Consider the following 15,060-nt stretch of genomic DNA (forward strand, 5'->3'; position numbering starts at 1 on the left):
TCCAAATGCCGTTATATTTGATCTGGCAACATATAAAATTACATTCTAGATGTAAGTATCTTACGTATCCAATATTGTTTTTCTGGCACGACTCATATACAGAATTTTTTCAGTACACAAATCAGGATGCAGAAACAGTACATGTAATAGCCAGGTAGAATTTTCAGGAGGCATCTCACTATTCCAGGTCCTTGAGCTCTGAAATTACTGTTCCAGTTCCTTCAGATTTATCCAATTCTATTCCTTTCTTGTCCACAACCTCCTGTTTTTAAAAATGTAAACTTTTACAGTTGCAATTATGCATCATTGAATGATGGGAGCATTCACAGAGAATGCCAAGCCTCAGTCTCCACTCATTTCACCACAGAGGAACCTGCAGCCCATGAGCCACAGCCATTGGCACAAGCGAGGAATATGACTGGGACTGAAACGGTACGTGCGTTCCTTGGTGTTGCCCTAGTACACGGAAGAGGGACAGAGAATAATTTTTGCCTGCTCCGTGACTGTTTGCTCACTTATCAGTATTAGTACTTATTTTTGAATTTTAGGAAAATCCTCTAAAATCATTTCAAACAGAATAAAAAAGGTTGCTTCCAAAAGAGACTGAGAAAATCTATCACAACATTAACGGCAATAAATGTCCCCGTGTGGTGATTTGAGACCGTCTTATACATCCCTAACCAAATTGTGGAAGCTGAGGTGTCTTTTCAGAGCTGTGTGCCTTTGCAGAGAGAAAAAACTGTGGAGCCGTTTGAAAAACACTGCATTTCCCTCGGTCACTTTATTTCTTTCATGCTCATTGGTGCTCCATGAACTTGCCAGAAGTTTTCCATAGGACATAAAAGTGTTCCACCAAAGACTGTTAATTCGTGCATACTATTCTTAAGCACATAGCATTGTGAGTAGTCGTTTTGGTAAACATTGAATGGTTAGGCCTTTCTTGTTGTGTTTTGCATTTGTAAATTCAGAAAGTACACGGGAGTGTTAGTGAAATAACGTTTAAAATGCACCATAATCTGGCTGTGGAATGCTGGCTGGGAGTCTAAGAATGACTGACATAGACAAATTATAGGCAAGGGACAGGAGAAATGGGTGTTGATGTTGAAGACCGGAATAGGAAATGAGTACATCTGACCGAGTATTCATCCCCGTGGCTGAAAGCGGGTAAACGGTATCAAGTGAGCATCGGTGATCCAATGCTGCGTTTTGCTGAAAGAAGGAACTAAAGGAAATGACCTGCATCATGTAAATAACAAATTATAAGCATCATGCCAAGGAAAATAGTAGTAGTAGATCAAGTATCCCCTCATTAAATAAGTCAACATGACTTGTATCAAGGAATTTCCATTGAAATACGTGACTGGGATTCAAACATATTATAGAAATACCTAGATTAAAGTTTTTACAATACCCCTTTCAAAGGACCCAGGAATAAAGACACTATTCCAACTCATTCTGATTCACCTGGGTCAACTGTTTTCCAAGATATAATCTTTCGTTAAAAAATCAAAATAAAACTTCATGACCTTCAACTGTACATCACTGAGAATATGGGAGCATCCAATGAGAGGAGCTGAAATCCCACTCTGCACAGGATCACTGAAAGGATGCAGCCACTGAGCCACAGCCACTAGTTCCATGTGTGCTATGCGACCCAGAAAGAAAAAAAGAAAGAAAGAAAGAAAGAAAGAAATAAAGAAAGAAAGAAAGAAAGAGAAAGAAAGAAGGAAGGAAGGAAGGAAAAAGAAAGAAAGAAGGAAAGAAAGAAAAAGAAAGAAAGAAAGAAAGAAAGAAAGAAAGAAAGAAAGAAAGAAAGAAAGAAAGAAAGAAAGAAAGGTAGCATCATTCTGGGTGTTCTTCCTTGGAGACTGAGGGGGAGATTTGTGCTTACATTCTTGTTGGGAGTTTCTTTTTTTGATTATTTGGTCACAATCTTGGTGGTTGAAAGATATGAATTCATAGTTATGAGTGGAAATGTCTCCTGCCTACTTCGTCAATAAGAGAACAATGGGAGTCAAATGGAAATTGAACGATAAAAATAATTCTGTTTTGGTCCTCATTCTTGACCCATCACAGCTTTCTACTCTTTGATTGTGGCCCTCACTCCTGGATAATGCGGGGAACAAATGTGCAGTGTTGAGGATGAAGCCTGAGAAAGTGGCATTTATTCTTTCACCTTAATGTGGAGGACGTTGGTGAAACATCTGGGGTCACAGGCCAATTGGGCCAACACCTGAATTGGCCATTAGTGGAGCACAAAAGTGTCTTGAATCCTCTTCGCCCGGATCATCAATGCAATCTGTGCCATGCAGCATCTATCTGAGGTGTGTGACAGGTGGGTCCTTCACCTCGCAGGTCTGCTACTGCTTCCATGATTCTTCTGAAATCCTGAAATATGTCCATTATTTAACTAACTCTGCTCCCAAGATCTACAAAGAGGCACTGGTGAACGACATGTGCTTTGTGCAGTGGACATAATTCAAGGACATCTGGTGGACATGATGCTTGCTGAGGTATTTTGTCATGCATCAGAGGAAATTTTGTGTTAAAGAGAAATCAGGGACGTAACTACTGTGTGACAAAAGGCTATGCTCTAATGCTAATAGACTGAGTGGAGGAAATCCAGCAAGACTCTGTCCATCTATAAAGTCAACCTAAGTCTAGCCTGTCCATCTAGACTCTGGTTGGCCTCTCTGAGCACACAGTCCTTCCTCCTGGGTAAGGGGCAGGAACCTCTCTGGAAAGAGGGGTCTCATGAGCAACAGTCAAATGAAGTAGGTCAGATAATTTCTTTAACACCATGTTTGTACACAGAAAGACTTGGGGGGTGGGGAATCAGATTAATGTTTTTAGCTTTTATGAACTGGCTTTGTGGGAAAGGGGCTCTGGTTTCGAAGACTTCCTTTGGGGACAAGGGATTCTGATTTCTCTGGCTATCTTCAGGGGAGAATAGGACAGAGCGAGAGGAGCGCAGGAGAAGGTCAGAGAGAAATTGTGCTTCTGAGGCTACTTCTGAGGCCTTCATTGTGGGCTATTGTTTTCTGAGCTGCAACAAAATTCCTCAGTATGAGACTTCCCCAAGAAGTTTCACAGTGCAGAAACTGGGTTTTTGGATTGTCGTATACAAGCCATTGAACCAGTCTCCCAGGGCTGAGAATAGGCCGGTCCAGTCAAACAGTTAACAGTTGTTTCTCATTTCAGGCAGTGAGTTCATAGAGGGGCTTCTACCACAGTTAGTTCTCTGTATGATTTGTGCTATCAGCTATTTAGTAAAAGGCATTTCTATGAGGATGATGACAAATACAATTTTATGGTTAGAAGAGACTACAAACCCAGCTTTCGAGTTCAGGGGCAGTCAGTTTAGAAGATTTTAGATGTTGGGCTGGAAGCATCTTCAGATGAAGTGACAGCAGATAGTGACAATCAGACAGATTGTTCTTAGGGTGGAGTTTGCATCAGAGGTTCCAGTGAACTTGTTTGACGAGTCTGTACCTCAACAAGCCTGAAGGCTGTTTACATCTAACTTGCTGTAGTCATTTCTCTCAAAGCGTGTATCAGGCTTTCTGGTTTCAGCACGCAGGGCTTTGGGGGAGAGCACTTTTAATTTTAGTGATTTTTAACTCAGTAAAAACTATAGGAAAGATTGAGTCATTAGTTTGGAGACTTGTACCCAGAAAAGAATTCAGCATTCATTCCAAATGGTAGGGAAATAATATGAAGTGAAAAACAGTGAACATGGCCAGAATCTAATAACAGGTATTTTATAGTTTTTTAATAAATTTTTTTGAAACACAAATTTCTTCTCTCCAGTTTCCATTTTCATTAAAGATGAATCACAGCAGGACTGATTTATATGCAAAGTATGTTTCACTCTTACTATACTTTGCCTGATTATTTGCAGAAGTTGTAGCAAGAATAGTGATTGGTTGCATAGGCTCTTTTCAGTCGGCTTTGCTGGAACTATTTTTTTTAACAAGGAATTTTAGATTGGCCTTTCAGAAGCCTCTCAAGGTTAAAAAGGCAATCTGAAGATTTATCCATATGCGTAGACATCCATATGAATTGTGTGAATTCCTCTCTTCTCAAGGTCCCCAGATTACCTGAGGTTCTTGGGCCTGTCAGAAAATGACGTTCTTACTTTACCACAGGTTAGGAATCTTGTAAAGGAACTACTAGCCAAAGTGTCAGTCTGGTGTTTCTAAGGGACTTTTTATCAGCTCTATAAAGTCAACCTAAGTTTTGCAACCAGTCTGGTCATATCTGAAAATATGCCTTTCTAGCAAAGCCTTGGTAAAATCAGCAGTGTCTCCAGTATGTCCTGTTACAAAAGTGAACAGATTCTTACTGAATTTACACAAATAACTATATTGCCATGAGTTAAGAATACCCCCAAATAGTTTCTTGATTTTGGAGAAATCGGGCAGAGAGATAAAGTAATGCTTCATATTTGGCCCAAAAAAGTATACTTTACACAATGTATTCTTAGCTACATATAGCTAAAAAGCAAAAATAAACAAAAATGTTTTCCTGACTCTGGAAAGGAAAACAGGAAAGGAATCAGCAATGTTTCAAACCAAAAAAAAAAAAAGTCCCGAAAATCTCTTTGTTCAGTCCCAAGTAATTAACTGTTGTTCTGCTGGATTTCGGGTTAATGATCCTCATGCCCACATTTGTTTTTCAATTGGAGCCCCTGAAATTCTTTTTCCTAGTCTAATAGTATGACCTCTAAAGTTATCAGAAACTTCTATTTAAGAGTGCTTGCCAGAGTCCTTACCACGTATTGTATAAAGAACGAAAGTTTGGACAGTCACTGTTTACAAACTGCTTTTTGAGAACAGTCAAAGTCACACAAGAATTGTCAGTTAATGACAAGCGTCTTAGTGTAGCCATGGTGAAAGACACAAACGACAGGGAGCTTCAGTTATTTCTGTTGCATATACGTATGTAAGATAATAATGACAATTATTATGGATAACATATCCTAAGACAGGTTAGAATTTTAGGAATCTCATACAATTTTGGGACATACATTCATAACACATTTATGCAGATATAGCCCAAAGAAGTTTAAGCATGATTTCATATTTGTCAATGTTTCCTGTATAATGTTAACAGACCAAATAATTTTATATGTCTCTCTTAGCATTCTGGGGCCCATAATATTTAAAAAGCTGGTATGAGGTCAAAGGGTGAATTCTGCTTTGAATGTATTTGGGGAAATTTTTTAAATATCAAAAGTTTGAAACTCTTGCTCACAATAGGAGCCCAGGTCACTGTAAAATGACAGTTATTTTTTTTAGCCAAAATGATGAATTAAAGATTTTAAAAAGCAAAAAGCCTTTACACTTCGATGTCGATGAGACTCAGTTTCCCAAACAATCAACAGAACTGATAAGGACACCAGGAGGCCAACTGAATCTGTCTCTCTCTCTCCCTCACTCCTCGGTTTTTCTGTAGTTTATGCAAATAGTAAACAAAAATATTTTACTATTATTAATATTATTTGGAATTTCTTTTAAAAAAGGAAACCAAATATTAACCTCACATTTGTATATTATTAACTCAAAGCTAATTTTCCTGAAATCCTGCAAATAAAGCCACTTAATTTCAGTTTGTTTGCCTGCAAGGCAACATTCTTGATAAACTTCTTTTTATAATCTTCTATAAATTCGTGTTGCCTTTTTTCATTTGCTCATACTTATTTAGTTTTATTTTTTTAATTTAGAACAATTCCTAAAAACTTTAAAACTAGGCAACATTACATTTCCTAACAAAACTTACATTCCTGTGCCGTTTTTTGACCTTTTGTAAATTACAAAACTCATCTTGCTTTTTAAATATACCTTGTACATAAAATTCTTTCTCTTATATCCAGAAGTTTTAATTGTAAGTGTTAACTATAATGTTCTATCAAAGTAACCCTTATTATTATTGAATCTCCAAGGAAGCCAGTAATTTCAATTGTGTATCAGATGTAGAGCCCATGACAAAAGGCAGTGCCTGGAGTCAGGCCTCCCCATGGACCTTTTTCTTTTCTTTTTTTTTTTGAGACAGAGTTTCGCTCTTGTTACCCAGGCTAGAGTGCAATGGCGTGTTCTCGGCTCACCACAACCTCCGCCTCCTGGGTTCAGGCAATTCTCCTGCCTCAGCCTCCTGGGTAGCTGGGATTACAGGCACGCACCACCATGCCCAGCTAATTTTTTGTATTTTTAGTAGAGACGGGGTTTCACCATGTTGACCAGGATGGTCTCGATCTCTTGACCTCGTGATCCACCCGCCTTGGCCTCCCAAAGTGCTGGGATTACAGGCGTGAGCCACCGTGCCCAGCGACCTGTAACAGTTTTAATCTAAAGACATAAGTTCTCAGACAAGCTGGTATCAAAAGTATTATGGAAGTAACTGCCTTATGACCTTAAAACATCCAGTATAGAGTGTTTCTGACCAGTAGACTCAGACGAACTGTCTAAGTTTCAAAGACATTTTTCTTTTGTTTTACCAATACTTTTACAAGTGTTTGTACTTAGCAAAGATTACTGAGGTCCCGTGAACTTGAAAACTATTGGGCTAGTTATTTAATTTATGAGTACTCACTTATGTTTAAGTTAATTGGTACCATGGATAGCCAATATATAAACATCTCTATAGACATATACATATAGGGACACATAACATATAACATTTATGTGTACATGTGTGTGATCTAAAAGCCTATATTAGTTTGTTTTCACACTGGTGTAAAGACGTACCAGAGACTAGGCAATTTAGTGAAGTAAGAGGTTTAGTGGACTTACTTACAGTCCCGCATAGTTGAGGAGGTCTCAGATTCATGTCAGAGGGTGAAAGTTACATCTCACATGGTGGCAGACAAGAGAAGAGAGCTTGTGCAGGGAAACTTTGGTTTTCAAAACTGTCAGTTCTGGTGAGACTTATTTACTATCACAAGAACAGCATGAGACAGACCAGAACCCGTGATTCAATTACCTCCCACCAGGTTCTTCCCACAACATATGGGAATTGTGGGAGTTGCAATTCAAGATGAGATTATTGTGGGGACACAGCCAAACCATATCAATGCTAAGGAGAACAAGGGGTACAGCTCAAAAGAGAGTAGAGCTTTCGACTTGAGAGGAATCTGTCCACTTGCGGCTTCTGGTGTTCCATGACGAATCATGGAAGTCTTGACCCACAAAAAGAGTGTGTGGAGCCTTTTCTGTTTTCCTTAAGGGATCTCAGGCTGTTTCAAGAGTGAAGAAAAAAGGATTTAGGTCTTCTCACGTGGCATTGGTGATTGCAACTGAAAGGAGGGACAGAGAGAAGTAAGACTTGTTTACAGAGAACAGAGGCTTTAAACCTCTCTCTCTCTCTACCTTTCTCTCTCTCTCTCTAAATATAAACATACAAATGTGTGCGTGCATGTATGTGTGTGTGTGTGTGTGTGTGAGTGTGTATCCTAAATATTACTATAAATTGTGTTAACTTTTGAATATTGAGCTCTTGAAAAATCCTTGGAAATTTCTCCACATTAGATTTTAACCACGACAAACACCTGATATTTCTTGGTGTTTGTTCTTTTCTTATTTGTCTTGTTTTATTTAAAGTAAAGGTAACCTTTCAGTTAAGTTTAGCCAAGATTATGACTCAACCAAGAACACACGAGGTGTCTCCAAAAAGGTGAAATGCAGATTTCACAAGGGCCAGAAAATCCCCAAACCCCACACACAACTCAAAGAGAAAAGAAAGGTTTGCTAGCCATTAACAGGATACGACCACATATTTGTCCCACCAAATCTTTCACAGTCTTAGATTCTCAGCTATGTACACACAATGACTAAAGGGCCTCATGTACCTTCACGATAGATGAGAGAAACAGGAAACAAAAAGAAATGCAAGGAAGGGAAATGGGTCAATAAGAAATAGGTACTCACCAAAAGTCAAACAAATATCCAACCAAGAGGGGCTGTTTTCCTGACCCGGAGCGCAACCCACTGTGTTGAGTTGAAAACACAGAATTTGAACTCAAAGGCCGCAAGGTGGAGTGGCCTTTGTTGTTATTCCCACAGGGGCAGTATGAGCAGACACAGGAGTTTATGTTTGTTTGGGTCAGATTTTTGCTCGTCACTTTTGTCAAGCCAAGTTTTAAGGCTAGCTGTCATAACATTATGTGTCTTTCACACATGTAACCTTTCTATCAATAATAAATCTCTAAAGTCCTTTTAATAAAATTTAGGAGGCTAAAGGATCAGTCTTTTCACCATTGGCAATTAGAATTCTCAGTAGTGTACTGAAGTTCAATAGCGACTGGATGCAATACCCTCTTCAGAGAAGAAGTAATCAAAAAGATTCCCCCGTTCCCAGACATAGGCTGAGATAACAAACGACTCCCGGGATTGCAGTTTGCCAGCACATGCTACGTAGACCAGCAGTCTCCAACCGTTGTGACACCATAGACGGGTTTCATGAAACACAATTTTTCCGTGGAATGACATTGTGGGGATGGTTCAGGGATGATTCACGTGCATTACACTTATTGTGCACTTTATTTCTGTTATTATTATATTGTAATATGTAATGAAACAATTTTACAGCTCACCATAATGTAGAATCAGTGGGAGCTCTGAGCTTGCTTTCCTGCAACTAGACAGTCCCATACAAGGGTGATGGAAGATAGTGACAGATCATCAGGCATTAGATCCCCATAAGAAGTGTGCAACCTAAGATCCCTCCATCCCCAATACATCTATTAGATTCCCGACCCCTCATTGCTCTCCTACTTGAAGATGAGTTCGTTACTGGGGTACTCAAGTTAAATTACATTCATTAGGGTGGGCTATAACCAAAACATCTAGTGTGCATTGAGCATATCAATAGGGCGAATTTAGACCCAGAGACGTGTGTGCGGGGAAGAAAATGGGAAGTGGCATAGGGAGAAGTGGGCCATCTATAAGCCAAGGAAGTATCCCTGGAAGAGATCTGTGTCTCTTACTACTCAGAAGGAACCAACTGAGCTGACTCTTTGATTTGGACTTCCAGCCTGCAGAACTGTATACAATAAATTTCTGCTGTTTAAGTCACCTGGTCTGTGGTACTTTGTCAGAATAGCCCTAGCAAACTACGAGAGATTCTGTTGCCAAGCAGTGGGATGATGCTATAAGGAACACCGGAAAGACTGGAAGACGCCCTGGAACTAGGTAATGCATAGACACTGGAAGCATTTAGACATGCATGACACAAGAAGCCTAGAATCCCTTTAGGTGACAGCTGGGGGAAATATGAACCCCAAATGCAATTCAAAAGAGGGCTAAGAAAGAACTCTTTGCTGTAGAGAGAGGATCTCTGACTTAGAGAATACATATATCATGATCACCAAGATGTTGCTATAACTATGCGTGTTAAAGGTGCTTGTGATGAGTTTACCGATGGAAACTAGGAAGATGTTATGGGAAGCATGAGGAAAGGTGATCCTGGATTTACAGTGGCCAAGAATTGGGCTGTATTGTGTTCTTAGAGTTTTTGAGGAAAGTAGAAATTGTAAGTGATGAACTTGCACATGCAGCTGACTTCTAGCGTTGGGGCTCGGAGCACAATACCTCAAAGTGAAGGCTTTAGAAGTAGTCTCTGATGCAAAAAATTTTCTCTGACGTTCGGTGTCTCCTGTCTTTCATTCCCATTCTGCCCAGGAGCTAATCACAGAGAACAGAATCCCTCTTCCCGAAAGTGGGTCCTAGAAACTAGAAGCCCTTTTTTCTAAAGGCTTCTAATCTTGGAAACTTCATTGTAATATTTTCCACCTTTTCGTGTAAAAACTGGCTATGAAGAAGTAATCTAACCTATCTTGTTTGAATGGAAGTCACAAGGACCCCATTGCAGAGAGGGTCGTGTCCCGTAACCAGGAGAAAGGACTGTCTGCTTGGAGAAGCCACGCAGAGTTTAGATGAACAGGCTTTGCACAGTTTTGGCCACTCAGTCTATTAGCGTTAGATCATAGACTTTTTGTCCCATTATTTATACACGGCTGTCCCTACGCCTTTGAGCCCAGGAATAAAAACAGATAACTTCCCATGTGTCTTCAGCTATTCACACTAAAGGCACCTGGGGATATTGGTTAAATAGGTTGGTGTGCCTTATGTCCTATGGATGTTCCTTTTGCGAGTTGATTTTTCAGCAAAACTTAAGAAGAGGGCGATGGGGACCCTTGGCCACTACAGCAGCACGTTGAGAAAAGTATTTAGGATTTAACATGGCTTCTCCTAGATCCATATAGTAAATGGGAGAGAAGAGAGAGAAATTAGCCAAGGAAGCACTGAAGAAAAGGAAGCCAGCATCTGATGATTCAGAAGGTACTGAACGTGTTCAGATACCTTGCTCTGGAAACAGGTCAAAGGGTGCTCCTGGAAAGCCATTAGCTAAAGAAGTGAGGCATGTGGCTCATGGATCCTATAAACCATCTCTGCAGAAGTTAGGAATTGAGATATGGGAGATATGGGTATTCAAGAAAGATATGCGGAAAACTTCTTGTCTGATGGCCTGAACTCATGTGAATTCCATGGGAAGGCAAAAAGTTTTTGAGAATTTTATAGCAGAAAAAATGTTGCCAGAATGAAATGAAGGGGACAAAGAGGAGCTGAAATGAAAGGAGGCTGTTAGAGTTCCTGGCTCGTACAGTAAAGAAAGGGACTGATTGAAGTACCCAGCTATAACCATTTCTTCATTTTCGAGAAGAGGACGAAGGGCTCCAAAGTTGGGTCAAAGGCTGGCATGGCCGTCACTTCTGCCAAGAACCAGGGGCACCGTACTAGGGGACTGGACGATCTCTCTCTTGGTCTCAGAAATGGAGGTCACCTCCTGAGTTCCAGGCACTTGTACCGCCTCCTCGGTTTCAGAGGGATGGACTGCAGTAGCCCAGGCTAGAGTGAGAGCCCCCACTCTGCTGCCCAGGGCTTAGGCTGTGAAGCTTTTAGCCCATTGGACCTCAAGGACAGAACATTAAGCCCAAGTAGAATCTTTTCCATCCTTAGAATCTAACGGAATTTGCTCCACTGGGTTTCAAACTTGCTAAGGATGCACGAACTCCAGTAGTTTTTCTGATTTCCTGCTTTTTGGTATGATAAGCCCTATCCGGTACCAGTCCCACAACTGTATTTCAGAAGCTGATAACTTGTCTAGCTTCACAGGTGCAGTGGTGGAGAGAACTCCTGCCTCAGCATGAGTCAGACCTGGAGACTCACCCATTCCAGATATAGAGTTTTAGGTGAACTTTTGGAGAATCGATCTTGGAGTGAGTTAAGATTTTGGGGATGTTGTGATGACGTTCTGTGACCTCATTTGGAGAGAGGCTCTACACAGGTCATCTGGTTAAAGTGAAGTTAGGAGGGTCGACCTTACCCAACAGGATTGTTCTTCTTACAAAAAGGTGACAATTGGCATCCAGAACTCTGAGATTAAAAATAGTGTTTAAGTCAGCCAGTCTATGGAATATTTTTGCAGTGTCCCTAGAATACAAATAGAATAAACCTCCATCAACAGCATTAAAAGCATACCACCAGTGGAAGGACCAAAGAAGCACAACCACGTAACCACAGGTTTCCCCTTGAACTCCCGCTGAACACCACTGGATGACTAACTCTTACTGGTTCAGATCAGGAAAACTGGTCACATTTTGGTCTGTGGCTCCTGGGCTGGATGTGCCTCACTGGCTTACACGAATCCGTGTGAGGCTTGTGCTGCTCCATCAGACAACGTTCCACCATCCCCATGACGTATAGAGGCCAGTCACGAAGGTTTCCAAAAGCAAAAGATTCTAGCCTGAAGAAGAGCAGAATGAGATAAATCTAAACAAATGAGATTCCATTTCTAGGGAGCATAGAATAGGAATTGTTCTTTGAACTTGTTGATGCCGTTTTCTCTGTGCTGTGTTTCGGCCATTGCTTATGTTCTGAAATGAACTCCACGTACAGGGAATGCTGACACAGAGATTCATTGGACTATATTTGTCTTATTCATATTATTTTCCCCACATTGATGCTTCTTATTTGTTGTTTAAACAGTATAGCCGTTTCCCTTAATTTTTGCATTCAGTAAACCACAGAATGACATCACGATTGCACTGTAGGTTCCCCTTCTCCTCAATCACCCACTTAAATGCTATATCAAATGTTCAGCTTCTTCTTCCCATCTTCACATCAAAACACCGTTTTTCCTCTTTCTTCCTATAATTCACTGGTATCAGTCCCCTTGAAATCTCACTCTTCACTCCCCACAGTCCAGTTAGAGTTCATAGTTAACTCTGTTTCAAATGTGCCTCTTTGATTTCTGGATTTGCAAGTAGAACACACACAGTCCACGGTAAAATATCCGAAGGGGTTTGATTTCTCAGAAAGTCATGTCAAATTACCCAGTAGATATGCAAGGATGCATTCAGAAATTTATGTCTGCGTCCTATTTGACAGAAACATTGGCATTTTAAAGCCATACAATTAGCATAATGAGGATTAAGTCACTGAGTGAAACGTGGTGTTGTGGACCAGGTACACAGCTCTGTCATTGGAAAAGAACAGCGTTCTCCAAAGCGTGTTTGGTTTTTAAAGTGTTGTTCCAGACAGTACAGGAACGAGCCAAATGGAATTTCCAGGAAGCGTCTCACTATTTCAGGTCCTTGAGCTCTGAAATTACTCTTCCAATTCCTTCAGATTTATCCAATTCTATTCCTTTTTTGTCCATAACCTCCTGTTTCTTTAAAACACAAACTTTATGCATCATTGGATGATGGGAGTGTCTGAAGAGAATGTCAAGCCCCAGTCTCCACTCATTTCACCACAGAACCTGCAGCCCATGAGCCACAGCCATTGGCACAAGCGAGGAAGATGACTGGGACTGAAACCGTATGTGTGTTCCCTGGTGTTTCCCTATTACATGGAAGAGGGGCAGAGAATGATTTCTGCCTGCTCTGTGACTTTTTGCACAGTTGCTTTGCTTTCAAATGTAGTGATTTGGAGATATAAATCTGTACATTTATATGTCTCTTGCCCCTTGCAATAATTAAGAAAAAGATGATGAGGCAATAAGAGAACTGAGATGACCCCTCCTTTCTCCTCCTGTGATGTCACTGTTAATATTAACATGAATGCTAATAAGTTCTATTATAAAGATGCATGCACGCGTATGTTCACTGCTCCACTATTCACAGTAGCAAGGACAGGTAGTCAACCCAAATGCCCCTCAACGATAGGCTGGATAAATAAAATGTGGTGCACATACACCATGGAGTACTATGCCTCCATGAAAAAGAACAACATCATGTCGTTTGCAGGAACTCGGATGGAGCTGGAGGCCATTATCTTTAGCAAACAAATGAAGGATCACAAATATGGTTTGGTCCTGTGTCCCCCACTCAAACCTCACCTTGAACCGTAATTCCCATAATCCCCCAGTGGGACAATGTGGAGGTGACAGAATCGTGGGGGCGGTTCTCCCATGCTGTTCTTGTGATAGTGAGTGAGTTCTCACGAGATCTGATGATTTTAGAAAGGGCTTCCCCCTTCACTCTGCACTTTTTCTCCTTCCTGATGCCACGTGAAAAAGGACGGGTTTGCATTTCCTTCCACCATAATTGTGAGTTTTCTGAGGCCTCCCCGGTCCTGTGGAACTGTGAGTCAATTAAACCTCTTTTCTTTATAAATTACCCAGTCTCTGGTATTTCTTCACAGCAGCCTGAGAGCAGACTAACGCAACCAGAAAACGAAATAGCACATGTTCTCACTTATAAGTGGGAGCTAAATGATGCGAACACCTGGACTCACAGAGGGAAACGACACACTGCAGCCTATCGGAGAGGAGGGAGAGGATCAGGAACAATAACTAATGATTACTAGACTTAATGCCTGGGTGATGAAATGATCGGTACAGCAGAGCCCCACGACACACATTTACCTCTCTAAGAAACCTGTCCATCCTGTACATGTACCGCTGAACTTAAAAGGGAAACACCCTGATGCAATAAAGATTATGACTGTATTATAAATTAAGAAAACAGGTAGGGTACAGTGTCTCAGGCCTGTAATCACAGCACTTTGGGAGATCGAGGCGGGTGGATCACTTCAAACCAAGAGTTCACGACCAGCGTGGCCAACATGATGAAACCCCGTCTCTAGTAAAAGTACAAAAGTTAGCCCTGTTTGGTGGTGCACACCTGTAGTCCCAGCTTCTGGGGAACCTGAGGCAAGAAAATCTTTTAAACCCAGGAGGTAGAAGTGGCAGTGAACTGAGATTGCACCAATGCGCTCCAGCCCGGGAGACAGAGTGAGACTCTGTCTCAAAAATAAACAAAAACAAGGAGAATGAAAGGAACAAAAGAAAGACTATATAGTTTTGCATCATGTGGATGATGGGAGCATCCTATGAGAGCAGCTCATGCCACAGTCACCACTGGCTCAGGCGATAAAGGCTTTGCTGCCCTTCAGACACCACCAGCCATGGCTGAAAGTGTACAGAGGTGACCCGGAAATGAACCAGTGAGAGCCTCCCTGGGATGTTTAGCCTTGCAGATTGTGAAGAAAAATGGTATGGCTCTTTCCCTGTTGATTATTTGCTTTTTTAAAAACAAAAAAATCATGGTGATTTACTGATATGAATCCAGAGATTGTTGCATACAAGTTTCTTCTGCCTTGTACCAAACTAAGAGAAGGATTGGCTTGCTAAGAGTTCTAGTAGATTTATAAAATTATCATTTGTAGAGGGGACTGTTCAGAAATCGTTTACTAGGCTTCTGTCATGGAGTTTACCACAGAGGATGTTAACTAATAGCAAACATGAGGCTTTCTGTCCTTCCTCATCGTGAACCGATTCATCAGGAGTACAACAAGTAGTCTGTTAAAGATATTACGGGAAATACACCTGCCAGCCTGACCTTTGAAATGAGAGTTCACTCATGACCTTTATTTCTTCGTTTTTTCTTAATAAGCTTTTGTTGTTTCTTCCTGCAACTGAATTTTACTTAAATTCATTTAAGGCATGTCTTTGCATATATTATCACAGGCTCTTGAAAGCTATCTTCTTTTTCTGAGA

This window comes from Callithrix jacchus, chromosome X (genome assembly GCF_049354715.1).
Source record: "Callithrix jacchus isolate 240 chromosome X, calJac240_pri, whole genome shotgun sequence".
Classification (NCBI taxonomy): Eukaryota; Metazoa; Chordata; class Mammalia; order Primates; family Cebidae; genus Callithrix; species Callithrix jacchus.